Here is an 8,187-nt window from a genome sequence, read left to right on the forward strand (position 1 = left end):
AAAATCATCTTGCCAAAAAGAAAAAGTTTTAGTACTTCATTTCTCAGTGAAACTATTTTATAATTCCTTCTGTTTTGAAAAGCCAGAATAACATTTATAAGGCATATCTTTCTTAGTTTTCATTTTCTCCTTTCCAACTACCTTCTCCACAACTTTTTAGAAAACAGCTTGTTCATCCAACCCATTTACTCTTTCCCTACCTCCAGTTCTGGAATCATGCACCACAATCATATCAGCTCTGCCACTATTCCTGAATGGAATGTGTCTATCTACTCCATTATCACATCACTCACCATTCCTGTAATTTTCTGGACCAGAGTGCTTTTCCCTGGTCATCACTCCACATGTGTGTTGTTTCCCTATTAGAATGTAAGCTTGAGGGTAGACACTGTTTTTGCTTTTGTATTTATATCATCAGTCTTTAACACAGTGCTTGTTATATAGTAAACATTTAATAAGTGCATTTTCATTCATTATTTTATTCGTCAGTTTTCTGAATCAAAACCCCAAGATAAAGGTTAGTTTACTTACATTTTCTTCCCAGTCTGAACCAAAAATCTTAGAAGATGATTCTACCAAGACTTCAAGTTGTTTGATTACTGAAGTAATGATACTTAGGTGTTGTGCACAACTAGTTCACTCGGCTACAGAGCCTACCTAGGACCTAGGGTTTCCCAATCACCTGAAGAATCAAGACCAGCTTGATCTTTCACTCTGAGCACGCATTGATGAAGCGGGAGAAAAGATGGCAGCAACTCCGTTTATTTTTAGCAAAGCACTTACTTATACAGTAAAATAACAGGAACTCTTTCTCAAGTTACAATGACGTATAACCCATGCTGTGCTCAAGGACAGTGCATGCACAGTCCATGCACTTACCTACTACCAATCACAAACACACTGTTAATGACTAATGCGTAACTAGGGAAGTTAGAGATGCATAGAATGGAGCACTGAACCAGGTGACTTTTGCTCATAGATCAATCACCTGAGAGGGGCCTCCACCCATCAGTGAGACCTCATGAACAGCCTGTGGCCCTCTACATCCTTACAGATCCCCAACAACTCCACCTTTTTGTTTTTGTTGGAGACGAGCATATGAAGCTCAGTCCCAAGGTCCTTTGTCCAATTAGCAATGCAGCTGAGCAAACACAGTCCAAAACACAGCATGGCCAGCAATAGCAAACATAATGGCAATAAAGAAGATAATAAAGACATAAGCCAATGTCCAAGGTTATCAAAAGGGTTATGGAGTTCATCTAGCCAATCAAGTATATGTTGGGCAGTCTTATCTGGCATCAAATCTTCATCAGCTGCCCTCGCAATATCATCAGCAATTTTATATAAATCATCAATATCCAATGCAACAGTAGAATTCCCAAATAGCCCATTCAGATGTCTACGTATTCTCTGCCACTCCCATTGGGAGTCATTGTATTTAACATTGGTAAGGCAAATTAATTCATACCTATAATCACATTTCAAATGTGTTCTATATTCTAAAATATCCAATTCATCACCTATTTCAATAACAGTTTCCTTCATTCCCTCAAGTATGTGGTAAAATCCCTCATCTATCCTTTTTTGTGCTTGAAAACCCTTTGATACGTTGTGAGCTAATTGATTCATAAAATCAGCTTGAACCATTTCATTTCTTGCAATAGATATAGATTGAGATAAAGATACAGAAGCAGTTATAATATCTATAAGTGATACAATTCCTAATACTACACATGAAATACATCTCTTCTTCCTAACAATTGCTAATTGATTTCTTTGGTCTATTATTCCAAAAATATGATCAGAACGTGACTCATGCCAATCTTTGCTTTTCACAGGCACCAAAGCAAACTTTTGTTGTGTAATGATGAAAATAATTTGTTCTCTAATCTTGGGTCCTATGCATTCAGATATACTGTAATTATTGCAAGTAACATTATATTCTCCCGAATTCATCATTCTTTCAAGTTGTAAACTGAAATTCCTTCCCCAATCCTGCAGATGCATTCCCTTGTAAAATAACCTCAGGTGTTGTCTCTCCCCAAGTAGCCAGTCTTGGCCATGGTGGTCTTATCACAAAAGTCCATCTGTTGTATCTCCTGTCTCTGCTGCTGTGCTCTGTACCACTGCCGACGATAACGACAAGAGTCACAGCTTGGTTACAAGTTTGTGTAGTACCTTCTTATTCTTTCGACTCCTTCGATTCCTGGCTGGCCTGTGTTTTCTCTTCTGCTTGCCTTGTCCCTTCTGAATGGATAATGCGGACATCCTTCGTTCTAACCCAGAGTTCTCCATCACCTGTGGAAATAAGAACAAACCCTTGCCCTCAGCTTAGCACTTGCCCTGGGCCCTGCCAGACACCATCAACATCTCTCTACATGACTTTCATATTGTGTTTAGGAAAAAGGAATCTGTTTGATTTAGTGGTGTCACTAGTACTGTTGTCATTTCCTGCCAGATATTTCATTGCAGGAGAGAGGTTGAATTTTAAATAATTTATAGTATAGAGTGCAGTGTTTAATTGATGCCATGGGGATCCCTTAGCTCCCCCTTTTTGTTTTTGGAGTACCATCTTTAATGTACGATTGGCGCATTCAACTATGGCCTGACCATGAGGATTATAAGGAAGGCCAGTAGTATGACTAATAGAGAACTCAGTACAAAACTTTTTAAAACCCTGTGAAATATATGGAGGACCATTATCAGTCTTTAAGGTGGGCCAGCGAAAGAAAAACAATGAAGCAAATGATTAATAATATAGCGGACAGCCTCACCCGCTTGAGCAGTAGCAAAAATAAAGCCTGAATAAGTATGAATAGAAACATGAACATACTTTTGTCTTCCAAAGGGATAATAATGGGTAACATCCGTTTTCCATAAGGCGTTAGGTGTAAGTCCCTTGGTGTTGTGTACATCAACATGACAAGGGGGCTGAAAAGGCACATAAGTAGCACAGCGCTTAACAATTTCACATGCTTGTGATTTTGTTATGCCATATAAAGTTCTTAAAGACCTAGCAGATAAATGTAATTGATTATGACTATTCCTTGCTATTTCCACATTCATTGTTAAAGATTTATCTACAAAATCATTACCTTCAAAAATTGGTCCTGGAGCAAGAGTATGGGACCGAACGTGCAAAACATAAAATTTTTCTGTCCTATTCTGTATATAATGTTGTATATCATTAAGTAACTGATAGATGTTATTACCAGTATTTTTTATTATTGCAGTCTCTAGGTGTTTTAGGATTCCTTTTACATATTCACTATCTGTGATGATATTCATTGGCTCCTTATATTTGTGAAAGGCACAATAGACAGCATGTAATTCATTCTGTTGTGTGGAGGTAAAAGGTGTTTTGATCACACATAATTCCTTTCTTTTAGGGCACCAGATAGATGCCTTATTCATCTTTGTGGCATCAGTAAAGACATTAATTCCATATATGGATTCACCAGATGTATGTGTGGGTTGTATCCAAGGCCAATTCTCAAAGACTACATGATATTTAAGGGGTTTTCCATACACAAGTTTCAAATTGATATTCACCTGCCAGTTAGGCATTGTTTGTATTGCCATTTCAATTATTTGTTGAGAAAATGGAAGGTATATGACTTCTGGATGTGTGCCACATAATATTAAACATCTGTTATCAATTTTATGTATTAAGTCCCCTATCAAGTGTTTTTTTGGCTGAGACGGTAAATATACCCATTCTAAAAGCCTTTGTTTTTGATGTATTACTGCTGTTGGAGAATTTGGGGTGTTAAATATAGACGCCTCCATACTTTCATACCTATCAATTCTGTTTGTGTGTGCTCCAACTACTTGTTCCTGAATATACAACAATGTTTGCTTCGCCTCAGGGGTCAGTATCCGGGGTGAATCTAATTGAGGATCACCTTTAAGGCAATCATACAAGGGTATCAATTTATAATTTGGAATGCCAACCTGTGATCGAAGCCACTGTATATCTCCTATAATTTTCTGAAAATCATTAAGTGTTTTCAATTTTTGTAGGTCTATTCTTGGTGGATGTAAAACTATTTTCTCTTAAAGTATTTGATGGCCTAAATATTGGATTGGTGGATGTTTTTGAATCTTTCCTGGCGCTATTTGAAGCCCATGACTTTGCAACAATTCTTGTATTTTTTGTAAAATTTCTTCTAACACTTCAGCATTAGGATGAGCACATAAAATGTAATGCAATAAGCAATAAAGATTTACTAGGTCTCACCTACATAAGAAATTTTACTTAACATCCTTTCTTTCCCACATTTAAACTTGTCTTGGTGAGAAAGCCAATTATTAGAAATTATTTATATAAAGTTGCAATTTCTCAGTAAGCTAAATGAATTGTTTAGGAACTCAATAACATAAACAAATTCTTTTCTCAGAGCAGACGATCTTGGTACACAGCTGGTAGGAGCTTTTGGCAAGCTTACAAAATTAAGGGAATTGCTTTGTGCCCCTCCTTTTCTCTCAGAAGTAATTAAAAATTCTAGGTCTTAACTTCAAAACAGTAACTTCAAATAACTTAGTTAACAATTTGGTAATTTTCCTGAGTTATAGTTAAATTGTTTTAGCTCTAAGCTGTTCTTTAATCATAAGTAAAGACAGAAATACCTGATTTTCTAAATGACAGTTATAAAACATCATAGAACAAGATTAACCAGACTTGATAAAATAATTTATCTGAATTTACACAGTTATATCACTAGCTTTCAGTTTCTTTTAGCTCACATTTTAATAACATCTAAATTATTAAAAATTGCTTGACATAGCACATAAAAGTGTACCAATTTGTAATGAGACTAGATTTTTAAAACTTGAAACATGCATGTTACTAATATGAATGAATTAAATTATCTTTAGATTGTGTTCCAATACTTAAAAACTTTTCTTTTTGATCTTAAGAGGAAAACTCGTCCTCCTTATCTTTTCCCTCTTTCTCCCCCACCCCAACCTGGCCAGGGTTGGAATTCAAGAGAAAGGAAGAGAATATTTTTCAATGTAATCTTTCCATCTTATACCCAAAGCTTTGGCCAGAGCCTTAGAATGCAAAAAAGAAAGAGATTTTTTTCTCTAAAAGTTTCCAAATCTTTTACTCTCAAATCATCTATTCCTGCTATTCATGCAAACAGATTATATTATTCTTTCTATCCATACTTTTCTTATTCCTGTATGCTTAAACTTTCTTGCCTTTTGTCAAATTATATAACCTATATAATGAAGTACTTTTTCTCCCATTCTCTCCCCCATCCACCCGCTCCTGGGAATGCAGCTGGTATTAGGGAGGCGGAAGGGGAGAAAGTCACTATCAGCATTTCAGAATCCAGTTGCAGCCCTTGGCTGCCTGGCAGTGAAAGATCAAATAAATTATAAACATTAATCACAGACCATCATTCACACAGACACAGACAAACATAGAACAAAATGACAGGGAGAATCCAAAAGCGAGAAACTTGTCAGAAATTCCCTACACAAATGAAATAATACTATTTTTATTTTATTTTATCTCCTCTTTTCATGGTATTCTAAAACCAGGTAAAATTTTTCTTAAGGTTTTGGTTTTTATAAAAGGCAAAACAATCTGTAGTTGTATAGTGACCTCTCGTAATGCTGCTTGAGTCTGTCTAACAGCTCAGGGTATGGAGAGTGTGGAGGGGGTTTTGAAGCTTCAGCTAAGTCAAGATATAACCTATAAATCTTAGGTCTGTTCTCTCTCTCAGGAAAGCCTGCTCTACTATCATTAGGTGAGCACAATGAAGAAGTTGTTTGAGTACAGGCAGGGAATTTTCTCTTCTCACCCTGTATGTCAGCTTGCGAGCCCATTTTTATAAGATTATACATAGTGAAAGTGCCCAGGGGAACTGATTTCAGGCCTTTGGTGTTATAAAATTCTGTCAGTTGTTCCCCCACTATCTTCCATGGTTCTAAATCTAAACTCCCTTCCCTTGGAAGCCAAGGAGATGTTATATCAATAATGTCTAGAAACTCTCTTATTTTCTTGGGAGTTACTAAGCACCCCTGTTCCTTGATCACTTGATATATTACTCTAATATTCTGTTCCCATCTGAGAGTTTACCTAGATTTTGCCTCATGATAAGAAATTCTCTTACCACTCCATATCTTGCAATAGGATGCGATTCGGAGACCTCTCACAAGGAGGCTGCCTGGCTCCAACAGACCTTGGTGTCTTGATGTGGGTGTCCTGTCTTCTTGGTCCAGATGTTTCCCGACTGTTTCATGCAGCTGTCTTACTCTCCGTATCTTCAGTGCAGCTTCAGTGTAGCTTCAGTGCAGCTTCACAGCAGCAGTGCAGCCCCACAATGGGCGCCAGTTTGTTGTGCACAACTAGTTCACTCGGCTACAGAGCCTACCTAGGACCTAGGGTTTCCCAATCACCTGAAGAATCAAGACCAGCTTGATCTTTCACTCTGAGCACGCATTGATGAAGCGGGAGAAAAGATGGCAGCAACTCCGTTTATTTTTAGCAAAGCACTTACTTATACAGTAAAATAACAGGAACTCTTTCTCAAGTTACAATGACGTATAATCCATGCTGTGCTCAAAGACAGTGCATGAACACTTACCTACTACCAATCACAAATACACTGTTAATGACTAATGAGTAACTAGGGAAGTTGGAGATGCATAGAATGGAGCACTGAACCAGGCGACCTTTGCTCATAGATTAATCACCTGAGAGGGGCCTCCACCCATCAGTGAGACCTCATGAACAGCCTATGGCCCTCTACAGATCCCCAACACTTAGGATAAGTTCCAAATAGAGATCTGAACTTTTGGGTAGGAAAGTGGCATCATCAGAGATTAAGTCTGGGAGGACAATCACAAAATCAAGTAAATCCAGATAATTTAAATTTATCCACTTATAACAATTCAGTCATTCTCCATTATTCACAAACAGTTCATCTGGCTTTTCGTTCTTACTGACATAAGGTTTGTTCATAGGATCAGAGATTTAGACCCAGAAAGGATCATAGAACTCATCAAGTTCATCACCTTGATTGAATGGATGAGGAAATGGGTTTAAAGAAATGATTTACTCTGTCATACATACAGATAGTAAGTAGTTGAGCCAGGATTTGGATCCAAATCTTTTTATTTCAAATCCAGTGCTCTTTCTACTGCACTGTGTTATTCATGTAACACCTAATAAAGTTTTGAACTTCAAGAATTTGTTATGATAATAAATTGAGGAACATGAGCAGCTGAGGGATGCTATGCTGAGTGGTCCTGTGCCAGTGTCTCTCATGTCAGAAAATCAATTCCAAAGTTCATAAGAGTGTCCTTGTATCACTTTTTCTGACCATCCTGTGAGCACTTGCCCTGTGTGAGTTCTCCATAAAATAGTCTTTTTGGCAAGTGTATATTTTGCATTCAAACAATGTGGCCAGCCCATCAGAGTTGTGCTCTCTGCAGTAGAGTTTGAATGTGTCTGTGTATCTTATCCTGTGAGGTGATCTTCATAATTTTCCTAAGACAATTCAAATGGAAGCAATTGTTTCCTGACATGGTGCTGCTATACTGTCCAGGTTTCACAGGCAATGAGGTCAGTGAGGTCAGCACAATGAGGTCAGCACAACAGCTCTGTAGACCTTCAGTTTACTAGTCAGTCTAATACCTCTTATTTCCTTTGGAGCCTCCCAAACATGGAGCTAGCTGTGGCAATGTGTGGGTCAACCTCATTATCAATGTGTACATCCCTGGAAAGTACACTATGAAGGTAAGTGAACTTAGCCACAGCATTCAAAACTTCCCTATTTGCTGTAACCGATGGTTCCACATGTGGATGCTGTGGTGGTGGCTGATGGAGCAATCACCCGTGTTTTCTTGGAGTTAATTTTTAGGCCAAAATTAGCAAAAGCAGTAGAGAACTGATTCATACTTTGTTGCATCTCAGTTTCAGAGACTGCACTGAGTGCACAATCATCTGTAAACAGAAAATCATACACCAGCACTCTCTCTGCTTTGGTCTTGACTTGTAGCCTTTTCCAGTTAAATAATTTACTATCAGTGCAGTAGCTGACCTTGATGCTGTGTTCATCCTCATTGAAGGTGTTTGACAACATGGCTTAAAATATCATGCTAAAAGTGTCGGAGCAAGCACACAGCCTTGTTTCACTTCATTGATGACCAGGAAAGCACGAGAGCATTGTC

The 8,187-nt window shown here is 37.8% G+C and overlaps 1 long non-coding RNA gene across 1 annotated transcript; it reads right to left on the reverse strand.

Annotated features, from left to right (window-relative positions):
• Positions 1-433: 433 nt before the first annotated feature.
• On the reverse strand, positions 434-6,529 carry LOC144456854 (uncharacterized). The gene is made up of 2 exons (XR_013486029.1): positions 6,126-6,529; positions 434-2,298 (listed from the first exon to the last, which is right to left on the reverse strand). It is a non-coding gene; the product is annotated as an uncharacterized LOC144456854 (long non-coding RNA).
• Positions 6,530-8,187: the final 1,658 nt, after the last annotated feature.

The sequence above is a fragment of the Phascolarctos cinereus genome, unplaced genomic scaffold (assembly GCF_003287225.1).
Source record: "Phascolarctos cinereus isolate Bilbo 61053 unplaced genomic scaffold, phaCin_HiC Scaffold_4;HRSCAF=312, whole genome shotgun sequence".
Lineage (NCBI taxonomy): Eukaryota > Metazoa > Chordata > Mammalia > Diprotodontia > Phascolarctidae > Phascolarctos > Phascolarctos cinereus.